The 10,992-nt window shown below is 42.4% G+C and overlaps 1 non-coding gene and 1 pseudogene across 1 annotated transcript; both read right to left on the bottom strand.

The window, feature by feature from the left end:
- Positions 1-1,434: 1,434 nt before the first annotated feature.
- Positions 1,435-2,201, bottom strand: LOC129042789 (small ribosomal subunit protein eS1-like; annotated as a pseudogene).
- Positions 2,202-9,325: 7,124 nt separating this feature from the next.
- Positions 9,326-9,433, bottom strand: LOC129043253 (U6 spliceosomal RNA). Its single transcript, XR_008504358.1, has one exon. It is a non-coding gene; the product is annotated as a U6 spliceosomal RNA (small nuclear RNA).
- Positions 9,434-10,992: the final 1,559 nt, after the last annotated feature.

Genomic DNA, 10,992 nt, shown 5'->3' with positions numbered 1-10,992 from the left:
CAAGCCTAGACCTGGAGAAGTATCCTCTTCAAACAGGACTACTAGCTGCCCTTAGGCTCACGAAGTGTTGAGAAGAAGCCTAAGAAGGTAATCACCACAGGCTGGATACCAGAAAGTGAATGCATGCTTTCACCTCTAGCTGGAGCCCTTTTCTACTCCACAGATGTTCACTGCCCTTTTCTATCCCTTCCATTCCACATTTTTATACTGAAGCATAACTTATGCTAACACCTCATCCCCTGGATTACTTTAACAGAGAATAAAACGTAAGGTAAGGAAATTAAGCTGTTAGAGTAAAATTGCAGGTGTGAGCCTGGCCACCAAGTCTCCATTTTAGTGAGTTCAGACCACTCAAATTAAAACTGATCCGTATCAATGACCTAAAGGAAGCCTTAGCAGGATGAGAGAAACCTAAGTGGGAGTGTGAAGACATGCCCCAACAATCATGATTTCTGTGTGGCAGGGGACAGTGAAATTGGGCCTATTCCAGAGTTCCTCAGAAATGTGAGTCACCTACATGAGACATGGCTCTGTTTGAAGAGCCTCTGAGAGCTGTCTTAGAATAAGGGAGTCAGCATATTCTTTTCCTAAAAGTGAGAAAGGAATCAAATTTAAATGACCTTCCAGTTACCTTCTGAGGATGATCCAATACAAGTTAAGGTAACATTTATAAGAACATTATGATATTTTCTAAACTTTGTAATCTCTATGTTTGCCATTTGTGTTAAGGTATCATAATCACCAGAGTAATCAACAGTAAAATCCCAAAAGTTTTAAAAGCCTGCAGGCTTCTTTTGAGGCCATCAAAGGTAGAAGCACTTCCCAACATAGCCTTAGAAAATGGGAACTGATGAGGAGATACGCATGTTCAATTCTTTAGTGTTGCAAGGGGAAAGGTGCGCTACGTGAAATCACTGTCTGTATGGAGAGTGTGATTTAATCTTCAAGCAGCTGAAACTACATCATGTGTTTTCCAAGATAGCTTTTCTGCATACAAGCTCTCTCCTTTTGATCCCTGCCATGTTTGTTAGCTAGGAGTCTGTGCTTGGGGCAAATGGAAGTGATGATGATGCTACCATAGAAAGCTAATGCTTACATAATAACTTAGTTGTCTATCGCTGCCATAACAAGTTACCACAAAACTAGCAGCTTAAAACAACACAGACTTATTACCTTGCAGTTTTGTGGGGTCAGAAATCCAGTGAGCTCAACTAGTTCCACACTCAGAGTCTTACAAGGGCAAAATCAAGTTGTCCACCTGCCTGGACTCTTCTCTGGAAGGCTTAGGGGGAAAATCCACTTCAAAACTTATTCAGGCCCCTGTTTCCTCACTGACTGCCAGCCAGTGTTGCCTTTAGCTCCTAGGGGACTCTCTCCAGTTCTCCTCCTCACACACAACAAGCAAGACTTTTGTCACCATTAAAAGTCTGAATATTAAACAGGTTCTTGAACTGGTGGCTCATATCTATCTGCTCATTCAGCTTTCCCACCTGTCTCATCCCCAGTAGCTTTTCCAGAACTGCTCCCTTCACCGTGAAGCTCCCTGAGTTTTCTCAACTCAAACTTGAGCTTTTTTAGCATGTTTACTTTTCTAATGAAGACCTCATGGACAGGGTAACTAGACTGGCAAGGCTTTCTATGTCTTTCTAGTGCTGTCTAAAATCAATTTATTGATTGTCTTTTTTAAGACATCTGTCTGCACCTCTGGGATCATGATTTCCATCATCTTCTTCTGGATTTGTCAGACCTGTTGGTGCTGAGCATAAGCAAAATGCAAACTGATTGCTGGCTCAACACAGAACAAATGAAGCAAATAACCACAGGTAGCCTGAACATCAACATGAGCTTCAGTCATGAACTACCATGGAACACATTTTGTCACGGATAAGATTCATACCATGAAAGCTGGGCAGGTGGTTTTTGCCCTGAACATTCTCAGTAATTAGTTTGAATTTTCTAAATGCAGCTTCATCATTCTCCAACTCAGCAAGACTTACCTCAATATTCCAACCCTTGAGGCCAACAGATGCAGTTTTTGTTCCTTGTATCCCTGGGACTAGTGTTCTACCAATATTTCTTACATTGAACATAGCTGGTGCTTTCACATTGTACCAGTCTTCTTAGAAAATGTTATCAACCACTTTCTTCTTGGCTTCCTTTTTGCTGCTTTTTGTAAAGCACTTATTCTTGCCAACCACCATCATGCTGCTTAGAGAGCCAAAAGAGGCCAGTCCTTGCAGATGGCCACATGGCCTCCTACATCTTAGGGCCGGCAGTGCTGACGCAAATGCTTCTCATGCTTGGAATCTGACTTCTCTTTCTGCTCCATCACTTTTGCTGCCAGCCAGCAAAAGTCTTCTGCTCTTAAGGGATCATGTGATTAGATTGTGCCACCTGGATGACCTAGGGTAATCTTCCCTGTCTTAAGACCTATGACGTTGATTATAACTGCAAAGTCCCTTTTGCTGTGTAACATAACATATTCACAGACTCTAGGCTTAGGATGTGGGTATCTTTGAGGGACCATTCTGTCTACTATGCATAGTGTGTCTCGTGTTTGTGCCACATAATGTCCTGGGTGCTCTACAGACAGCAATTGATTTAAACTTCACAAAAACCTTATGACTGGCACTTTGAATATCATAACAATCTTACAGATAGGGACCAAGGTAAAAAGCTTAAATAACTTGCCCAAGGTCATGCAATTTTTAACTAGCACTAGTGAGCTTCAAATGCAGAGAGACAGAGGGAGACCCTGTCTCAATAAATAAATAAATAAATAATTAGCATACAGGCTTTACCATCTATGTATAAACAGGACATAAAAATTCAGCCAGCCATAGTATCTGTGCCCTTAAGAATGATACATGATGGCCGGGTATGGTGGCTCACACTTGTAATCCCAGCACGTTGGGAGGCTAAGGCGAGCAGATTGCTTGAGCCCAGGAGTTTGAGGCCAACCTGGGAAACATGGCAGAACTCTATCTCTAGACAAAGTAGAAAAATTAGCCAGGCATGGTGGTGCTGGCCTGTAGTGCCAGCTACTCAGGAGGCTGAGGTGGGAGGATCACCTGAGCCTGAGGAGGTCAAGGGTGCAGTAGGTCATGATCAGGCCACTGCACTCCAGCCTAGGCAACAGAATGAGACCCTGCATCAAAAATTTTTTATAAATAGAGTGGTGCATGAATTTTTTATACTCCCAAGTTTAGAGACCAGCCTGGGCAACATAGAAAACAATTTTTTAAAAAATTAGCTGGGCGTGGTGGCACATGCCTGTGGTCCTAGCTACTCAGGAGGCTGAGGTAAGAGGATTACTTGAGCCCAGGAGGTTGAGGCTGTGGTGAGCCATGATCGCGTCATTGCACTCCAGCCTAGGTGACAGAGTGAAACCCCATCTCAAATAAAAAGAAAGAAAGAAAGAAGGAAAAGGAAAGAAGAAAGAAAGAGAGAGAGAGAAAGAAAGAAAGAAAGAAGGAAAGGAGGGAGGGAGGGAGGAAAAGAAGGAAGGAAGGAAGGAAGGAAGGAAGAAAGGAAGGAAAGAAAAGAAAGAAAAGAAAGAAAAGAAAAGAAAAGAAAAGAAAAGAAAAGAAAAGAAAAGAAAAGAAAAGGAGGAACCTCGGTTCCAGGTGACATCACTGAGTCACTGAATCAGACCAACCCTGAAGCCTGCCCTACCACTTTTGCATAAGATAATAAGCCTCCTTAGTCCATTTTCTGCTACTATAACTGAGTACTACTGACTGGGTAATTTATTTAAAAAGAAGTTAGCCAAGCACGATTGCTCATGCCTGTAATCTCAGTACTTTGGAAGGCTTGGGGTAGGAAGACTGCTTGAGCCCAGGAGTTTGAGACTAGCTTGACCAATGTGGTGAGACCCCATTTCTACAAAAAATCTTGTAAATAGTTGGGCATGGTGGCACACACCAGTGGTCCCAGCTACTCAGGAGCCTGAGATGGGAGAATCACTTGAGCCCAGAATGTTGAGGCTGCAGACAGCCCTGTTCACAGCACTGCACTCTAGCCTGGATGACAGAACAAGACCCTGTCTAAATAAATAAATAAGAAGTTTGTTTAGCTCACAATTCTGGAGAGTCCACAGTCACAATTCTGAAGTCCAAAAGCACAGCACCAGCATCTGGTGAGGGCCTTCTTGCTGCATCATAAAATGGTGGAAGACATCACATGGCAAGAGGGAAAGTCCATGCAAATCAAATCAGATCTCTCTTCTTCTTATAAAGCCACCAGTCTCATCATGGGGGTCTTACCCTGACATCCTTATTTAATTCTACACTCCTCCCAAAAGGCTTACCTCCAATCAACCTATGAATTCTGAGATTAAGTTTCCAACACATGAAATTTGGCAGACACATTCAAATCATAGCATTAGTTAAGTCCATTTGAGTTGGGGTTTGTGTTATTTACAACTGAACACATCCTAATACAGAAAGGAAAGCGTATTCATTCTAGGTAAGAAGAGCAATGAGAGTAAAGATAGAGAGTAATGAAATAGTATGACCCCTAGAGGAGCTGTGGATGATTCAGTATCTGAAGCATAGACAAGGAGGAAGGCACTGCAAGGAATGAGGCTGAAGTTGCAGGCAGAAGTCAGTATATGGAGCTAAACATGCTAAATCACACTGATTTTATTCTATAGGGAGTGGGGGAAGATGGGAATTTAGAAGGCAGGGCTTCAATGCAATGACTTGCTTCAATTTTTATTTTAGACAGGTCACTAAAGGATTAGAAATGGGTGAGAAGTGACTGAGATATGGGTTAGATCAGCAAAGAAATTGTGAAAATCTAAAAGACATTGAGAGTAGGAATAAAAAAAGGGGACAAATATAAGAGACAGAGATTTCAGGAGGCTAAATCCACATGGCGAAGTCATGTATCAAAAGTAAGGAGTGGAGTAGAGGAGGAGTCAGGGCTCATGCCCACCTTCCTAGCTTGGGTTCCTGGCAGTCTGTGGCACCACTTGCTGAAATAGGGACTACAGATGGAGTTCCATTTTTGACATGTGGAGTTTCAGGGGCCGTGGGATGTGCAAGGGTTGCTTGGCAGGTACAATAATGTCCCACATGGTGCTGTTAAACTTTTAAAATCAATTGCCAACATTTTATGATTAAATTTTCACATAAAAATCTAATTTACCCCTTCTTTTCGAAAATCAGAAGATCTGACAGCATTGGTTCAATATTCCCACATGGTAAATGTAAACTCTGCGTGTGTTCTTCTATTCACCACAATCGTACCCGTCCTTACTATCCAGCTATTATCCATCCTACTGTATCTGGTCCCCTTAGATCTGAATTTGCAGTCCTTCTAATGTATGCAATTGATGTGCTGGAATTAAGCATCATCCCCTGAATCAAGTTCCCATCACTCACATATACCTTACTTCCTAGGTGCATTTCTAGAAGCATATGGAGCTCCTGCCACCAGCTTACCAACACCAAAATCTCTGGTCACCATGCCACCAACAGGCCACAGTTCCCTTCTTCTATAGTTGGGCTTGCTGCTACAACTCTGTCCCAAAAGGAGTCTCCAGTTTCCAGGTCTCATGCCTATAATATCTGAGCCTTAATCTAGTATTTTTCTCTTCCTTTGTCTATTTTTCCTCTTCCTACTTCCAATAAAAGAAAAGTAGGTCTATATTAGATGAGGAAAGGAAGAGTCAGAAACAGACCAGCCTAGACAAGGCCAACAGGCTAAACTGGGGGAAACTAAAGGTTACAGCCTTTCTTCCAAGTATCTGTGTGCACACAGGGTTGCCTGGCACCCTAACTGAAACTGTGACGGAGGCAGTTATGTCACACTTCTACCTTCTTTTCTTAGCCCCTGTTGTCTAGCACTCCCACCAGCCCCTGTGGGCCTCCCACATGCACACTCATGGCACGTGCTGACATACACAGTTCCCTTCTACTGGCAAAAACCTTCCATCCACCAAAACCTCCTTCTCTTCTCCAAAATAACCTCTTCTCTCCCCAACATATTGCCAAGTATTTTTCTTTTTCTTTTATTTTTCCTTTCTTTTTTCTTGTTTTACACCTTCAGCTGCACTAAACATCTGTAGGAATAAATTTTACTTATACAGCTGCACTAAACATGTATAGGAATAAATTTTACTTATACAGGAGTTGAACTTGAAAATTCAATAATTTGAATTAAGGAGTGAAATTGAACCCCACTGTCTTAGTATGTAAGAACTGCTATAATAGGATACCATAGACTGGGCGGCTCAAGCAACAAACATTTATTTCTCCCAATTCTGGAGCTAGGAAATCCAAGATCAAGCCACCAGCAAATTCGGTGTCTGTTGAAGGCCGACTACCTCATTCACAGACAGCCAACTTTTCACTATACCCTCATGTGCTGGAAAGGGAAGAGCACTCTCTGAGGTCTCTTTTATAAGGCACTAATCCCATTCAAAAAGGCTCCACCCTCACGACTTCATTACCTCCCCAAGACCCTGCCACCTAATACCATACAGTGGGGATTAGGATTGCAACACAGGAATTTTGGGGAAGCCACACAAATGAATTTGGGGGTACATTCAGTCCATGGTACCTGCTAAAAATTTCAGCATCATGAGAGAGAAGCAGGAATTACTAAGATAATTACTAAGAAGTATATATGGATTGGAGAACCTAACTACAGTCAAATGCATTTCTGAGCAGTCACTGGACAATTTAAGAAGCTACTCTCAGTCTTTTATCTCATGCCCAAGTTACACCAAGAGCAAAACAACTGAATTCTCGAGCACTAATCCTTGGTTATCTGCACACCAAAGCCTGGTGTGTACTTTTTGCCTGAAAACATGTTGTTCTCATTAGCAGTTATATCCAGATCGGGCCGACTCATGAACATTAAGGAAACAGAAGCTCTTCCCTTGCTTTGAATTACCGCTTCCTCTCTTGGCTCTGAGAATTATAAATGAATCTTATACAGGAGAATGTGTCTTCTGTCCATTGGCCACATTCGTGCTTATGTTTAGAACAACCCCATCTTCTTTCCTCTACTACTAATAGTATCTTATGGGTCTTAGGTAATTTTTTTTTTTTTTTTTTTTTTGAGACAGAGTCTCACTCTGTCGCTCAGGCTGGAGTGCAGTGGCACGATCTCAGCTCACTGCAACCTCCACCTCCTAGGTTCAAGCGATTCTCCTGCCTCAGCCTCCTGAGTAGCTGGGATTACAGGTGCGTGCCACTACGTCTGGCTAATTTTTGTATTTTTAGTAGAGACAGGGCTTCACCATGTTGGTCAGGCTGGCCTCAAACTCCTGACCTCGTGATCCACCCGCCTCGGCCTCCCAAAGTACTGGGATTACAGGCATGAGCCCCTGTGCCCAGCCGAGTCTTAGATAACGTTTAAAAGAGCATTGCTAACAGGATTGGTGGTGGTAATTATGTTTTGGTGATGGTAATAGTGATATAATTTCATTTAATTAGCAACAATATGAAAACAACGTTAAAGAAGAAATGTTAAAATAACAATAGTAAAATTGAAAGCCCACCACTTTCACATACTGTTTCCATTTTTCATATGGCTTCATTAAGAGTGTCCATATTAAATACAATATTTTATATTCTTATTATTACAATATGGTAATGATAAGCAAAACATCTGTACCTGGTGACGGATGGTGGAGTGGATGGGTGGGTATGTGTTATGGGTGAGGTGGCCATCATTCACACCAAGTCTTTTTTTTAAATATTTTAATTCATACTTAATTTATTTTAACTTTTTTTTTTAATTGAGATAGAGTCTCACTCTGTTACCCAGGCTGAAGTACAGTGATGCTATCTCAGCTCACTGCAACCTCTGCCTCACCTGTTCAAGCAATTCTCGTGTCTCAGCCTCCTGAGTTGCTGGGATTACAGGTGCCCATCACCATGCCCACCTAATTTTTGTATTTTTAGTAGAGATGGGGTTTCACCATGTTGGCCAGGCTGGTCTCTAGCTCCTGACCTCAGGTGATCCATCTGCCTCAGCCTCCCAAAGTGCTGGCATTACAGGCATGAACCACCATGCCTGGTCATACTTAATTTATTTAATTGCATTTATTTATTTATTTAAAAGATGGAGTCTTGCTCTGTTGCCCAGGCTGGAGTTCAGTGGTGCAATCATAGCTCACTGCAGTCTCAAATTCCTGGGCTCAAGCCACCCTCCTGCCTCAGCCAGCAGAGTAGCTGGGACTACAGATGCACACCACGATGCCGGGCTCCACCAAGTCTAAATTAAACTTATTAATTGATCAATACAATATTAATCTCTATTGACAGCTGCAAGTCATGGATAGTCCATTAATTAGCAACTTAAAATACCATCCTTCTAGATTCTAGACAGCGATTATAACATTTAACTCTTTACTTCCTAACTCTCATGGAAGGCTGAGGTTTGAGAAACAGCACTCATGTAGAATTGCATGAATGCCCTAATTCAAGTATCTATTTCACTCCTCAGCAAGCAAGTCCCTGGGTGTGCTGCCTAACTTGGTCCTTTTTGTTTGTTTGCTTTTTTCTTTTTGCACTTTTTTTCCTTTTGCCCTTATTTTTTGATTGAAATCAGCCGCATCAACCTCTTCATGTACCTCGGTTGATGTTATCAGAATTGACATGCTATCATGTCAAATCTCAAAATGAGAAGTATAAATAAAGACGTGAAAATGTGTATCAGCTGAAAACTCACCAAAGAAATGTAAGCAACAGTGAGATGACTATGTTTGTTTACTGGATTAGCAGTGATTTCTTTTTAATTGATAATGAATACATTACTAGGCAATCACAAGTGGTGTGGTCTGGCTGGAGTGTCAAGCATGACAGGGATAGCAAGAGGGAGGAACCTGATCCATTCACTCATGTATTCAACAAATATTTGTTAAGATCCTACTGTGTACCAGGCACTGGAATAGATGGTAAGGATACAATGGTGAGCAAAAACACATACGGTTCCTGCTCTTGTGGAGATACAGTCTAGTGGGGTAGATAGCTATTAATCAATAATCACACTAATTAATCTAAGCTGGGCGTTCTGCTCCAGGGACCACTAGGTGTCCTCATATCCACTCACTCTATCTACAATAACAGAGCTCCAGGTACACAGCTACGCACAAGGCAGCTAAAATAAAGGCTAATTTTCTGAGCCTCCCTTACAGCTGAGTGTAGCCACGTGACCAAGTTCATTCATTCGTTCATTCTTTTTCTTTCCTGCTTTCTTTCTCCTTTTCTTTCTTTCTTTCTCCTTTTCTTTCTCCTTTTCTTCTTTCTTTCTTTCTCTCTCTCTCTCTTTTTTTCTTTCTTTCTTTCTTTTTCTCCTTCCTTCCTTCCTTCATATGGACCACTTCACGAATTTGCATGTCATCCTTGCACTGGGGCTGTAGCTAATCTTCTCTGTATGGTTCCAATTTTAGTATATGTGCTACAGAAGCAAGCACGTGACCAAGTTCTGGTGAGTAAAAGTAATGAGTGCAATTCCTGGGTCATGCTCTTATAAGGAGTAACTGTTTCCTCCCTTTTCTCTTTCTTCCTTCCACTGTCTGGAATGTGGATGTGGCAGAGCATTCTCCCAAAGCATGCTAGGGAGCCCAACAAGGCAGAAGGGTCCTGGGTTCCCAACACTGGAGCCTCCAGACAAGTCCTGGGCTGCTTAGGCCCACCTGGATTTAAAAAAATTACCTGGGCACAAAAATTACCTGGGCATGGTGGCAGATGCCTGTAATCCCAGCTACTCAGAAGGCTGAGGCAGGAAAATTGCTTGAACCTAGGAGGTGGAGGTTGCAGTGAGCCAAGATTGCACCACTGTACTCCAGCCTAGGTGACAAGAGTGAAACTCTGTCTCAACAACAACAACAACAAAAAAAGAACTAAAAGAAGCCCACTGTGGCTTAGAACCTAGAGTAACAATGTATTAAAATAATGGTGGGAGGTGATGCCAGGCTTCAAGGACTTGAAGGCTATATCAGAGATGTGAGTCTTCATTCTAAGACCAGAGGGGCTTGAGCCCAAGGAGTTCAAGACCAGCCTGAGCAACATAGGCAGACCCTCACCCAAAAGAAAAGTTAGCTGTGTGGTGGTGTGTACCTGTGGTGCCAAACACTCAGGAGGCTGAGGTGGGAGGATTTTTTGAGCCAAGGAAGTCAAAGCTGCAGTGAGCTGTAAGCTGTGATTATGCCACTGCCCTCCAGCCTGGGAGACAGAATGAGACCCTGTCTCATTAAAAAATAAAATAAAACAGTGGGAAATGGTTAAAATATTTTAAGCAGGATAATGATATTATCAGATTTGTGTTTCAGATACATTGCTCTAGTTGGGATTAGGGTTAGGATTGTGGTTTGGATAATACTGCAGCAGTCTAGAAAAAAAATTCACAACCACCCGTGGTGGTATTATTATTAACTGTATTTTAGAGATGTGAAAACTCTGGCTCTAGGCACACAATTAGTGGCTGAGCCAGGACGCAAAGCCAGGTCAGAGAGTGTTCTACCAGCATTGCCATAATTTATTTACCAGTCCCCTGGCATTGCACTAGGGTAGCAGAATAGCTTTTCTCTTGTATCTTGTGCACAAGAATTATATTACTGGGCATGATGCTTTACCCAACTTTCAAAGTAGACAGCCAACTTAATCTGCTAAGATGTTCTTCCTCCTGTACCCTGATTCTGGTGGAGAAATGCTCCTGAACCCTCTGCCTCCACGTCTACCCATAAGTTGTGGGGACAGAAGCACAGTGTGAGAAACAGACTCCACCACACCTTCTTGGCTGTGCAAAGAAGTCAGATGATGTTCGAGTCTGTGCTATTGTGCCAGAAAGCATATTAAGGAAGAAATAGTCCCTCTAGTGCAGAAAACGGGCTCTTCCACGAATTCAGGACCAAATCTTTTTATATAGAAAATCCATGTAGAATGAATGGGTCAGGACCGGGCGCTGTGGCTCACGCCTGTAATCCCAACACTTCGGGAGGCCGAGGTGGGCAGATCACTTGAGACCAGCCTG

This window comes from Pongo pygmaeus, chromosome 7 (assembly GCF_028885625.2).
Source record: "Pongo pygmaeus isolate AG05252 chromosome 7, NHGRI_mPonPyg2-v2.0_pri, whole genome shotgun sequence".
Classification (NCBI taxonomy): domain Eukaryota; kingdom Metazoa; phylum Chordata; class Mammalia; order Primates; family Hominidae; genus Pongo; species Pongo pygmaeus.
The sequence above is the reverse complement of the archived record's forward strand: the minus strand, read 5'-3'. Positions and strand labels throughout refer to the sequence as shown.